The following is a 2,933-nucleotide window of genomic DNA, read 5'->3' as shown; positions in this document are numbered from 1 at the left end:
GTAGGATTTATTAGGCTAAGAAGAATATACCAAGAAGAGTGCCCCTCCTAAGAAGAACAGGGTGAAAGCTGAGGAGTATTCATAGGACTGAAAGAAACCCCAGATGGCCAGACCAGTCACCCTGAGACAGGATGAGGCTGGGGCAGCTGGCGGGGACCAGGTCCTACAAGGATTTCTAAAGCAGTTTTAAAAGGTTGAGTTTCATCCTAATGCAAGAAGGCTGAATATTTCCTCTAGACCTCTAAGCCTAAGTGCCATTAACAATGGGAGGTAGTGGATTAATGTTATGGCCTGCAATAAAAGGAAGGCACAGCCCCTTGAGCAACCAGGAAGAGAATGTACACTCTGAGAGTGATCATGAAGGATTAATATAGAATTTATAGGCCAAGAGAATGGAACAGAGTATTTAGACAAGAAGAAAGAGAACACTCATAGTTGAAAAGATGACAATGATCATTGTTATCATAAGGATAAACTAAGTCTATCTGTAAGGAGCAACTCATAATTTCCCCTCCCACTATAATTATTATTTGTTTTTGCAAAATATCTCAATTAAAATCATTTTCTGTTCAATGTCATGCGTAATTAAATATTTTAAAGACAAAATTTGATTTTCTTTGACGACTGTTCTTTATTGTCCAACCACTGAAATTCCTTCACTATTAAAGGTTTACCCATTAATCTAAAATAATTTTTTCAAGGAACAAGGGTTAGATATTTTTTCTTCTTAATTATGTATAAGCCATTTGAGTATAAACACAATTAAGAAAAAAACATAATTCATGATTTCCTGTCCACTCATCCTAGATTAATGGATCACCTATACTTTCAAGGGTAATTTAAAGTGATATTTATCTAGGTAAAACTTTTGTTTTAGACCACTTTTATTCAGAAAAGTAAGTCTCTGAGTTGGCATGCTTAAAGCTACAAGTGACACAAAAGTAACTCTAAGTTGTTTAATCAATAACAGGCACACAATTGTACATAACAGGACAGGTGGTTCACAGCACAAAGACCTCAGCAAGGACGTGGGTGGCCCATCTTTCTGTTCAGCCATACACAGTACGTGAGGTACATGGTAGCAAGATGGTGACAGCAGCTCCAAGCCTCCCATACACACATCCGCACCTATACTAGAAGAGAAACACTTTTTTAAAGTCTCTTTTTACTAGGAAGAAAAAGTATCCCCAAAACTCTCTAATGACAGTCTTTCCTTCATCAGACACGTCTAGGTGACATGTACCTGTATATATAAAGCAATAACTAGAAAGATAACTAGGATAAAAGTGGTTTTTGAGACCATTGTGATTTATGCCCCAAGGTATTGTAAGTTGCATCTTTCCTAAGCAGAAGGGAAGGTGAATGCTGGCATAAAACTGTTAATTTCCTAGAAGGGAAGGAAAAAAAGGAGACAGTGTAAGGAAGAGAAAGGGGCAGAAAAAGAGTAATTCTGAAATGAGAGGTCCTGTTTAAGAAGGTGAAAGCATAGTGTAGGAAAACAAACAAGAGGGTGCTCTGTGTCTCTAGGCCTGAAGAGGCAAAGAGAGAGGTCGCCGAAACCCAGAAGGAGGTTATGTTGATAGCCCCTTCGCGTAGTTGAGGTTCCCTGCTGGCCACTATCCCTGGGAAGCCAGAGGGAAGTATGAACCACCGCCTCTGTGACTCCTGTGGCAGGGTGAGGAGAATGGAGGAAGGTCGATCTGCAAATCTACCATCATCGAGAGAACTATTGACTAAAACCGTTCTCACTGTCATCGCAAATAAAAACCAAGCAACACATGCATTTTCAAGTGAAAAAATCAGGTTACTTTTAACATGAAGAGTTTTTCTTTTTCCCTTCCTTTTCTTCTTCCTCGAACTCAAAGTATATCTACAACAATGGTTGTTTCCTTTAGTTAGTAACTTTTTTGTTTTTTGCCTCATCACTTAACAACATGTTAGCAACCACTGAATATGGTTATGCACACAGGCTAAGAAAGGGGAACCCAGTGCATCCACTGTACATTGTACGTGTTGAACAGAAGACCTTCATGGAATAAAGTCATGGCAGATGAGGCAGGTGAGGAACAGTTTGATTAAACTGTTAAAGAGAGTTTACGCTTTGAAGTGATTTTCAAAGACCTTTTCGAAAACCAAAAAATTCTAACCTACACAGAACGATGTTAGCTTATTTTTTGCACATCCTGGATTTCTTCCCGAATTCTTTACAAGATCTTCTACTACTGTTCTTCAGACTAGTTCAGATTTTTCTGTCCTCCAGCTCCTGCAGCACCAGGAGGAACAAAAAGACAGAAAGGTACATAGAAACCAGAGAAAGAACAAGCAAAACCTGAAGGCGCAAACCCTCAGATTTTCAGTTCTGTATCCATCCAACTCTTCCTTCTGCCCTTTGCTGCTCTGATACTAGAACAATAAACTCCAAACAATGATAGCCACTTCCATCTGAGGTCTATCAACTATTACACTTGACTTTCAAGAGCCTCATTTGGTCTTGTTTCTGACTGAACTACTATAGCACATTTCGTGCTGCTTATATAAAGGTGCATGTACCATGCTTAATCAATTGACTCCATATTTTAAAACATGATGGTTTTAGGTGAAAGATCCTGAGAAGGAATAAAATAGTTATTCAGGCCCCATTATGTGGTACTAATTGATTTTTAGTACCTCTTTTAAGCCAAAGAAATTTAAATGGGTTAATTTGGGATAGCTGTTAACAACACTTAATCTTTTCATGCCTGAAATTCATACTTTATGGCTAAAATGAAGAAATCTCTTTGAAACACTTGATATCAAATAAAATGTAAAAGATAAGCTGGACTTTGTTTTAAAAACACTAATTCTCTAATAGTTTTTTGAGTCTTTTTGCTAATAAAAGGCAAGATAATCAGTCCACAAATGTGAGATCCACAAGAATAGATACTTTTATGTTT

This window comes from Pteronotus mesoamericanus, unplaced genomic scaffold, assembly GCF_021234165.1.
Source record: "Pteronotus mesoamericanus isolate MK-2021 breed Mesoamerican mustached bat unplaced genomic scaffold, CSHL_Meso_final scaffold_651, whole genome shotgun sequence".
NCBI lineage: Eukaryota > Metazoa > Chordata > Mammalia > Chiroptera > Mormoopidae > Pteronotus > Pteronotus mesoamericanus.
The sequence above is the reverse complement of the archived record's forward strand: the minus strand, read 5'-3'. Positions refer to the sequence as shown.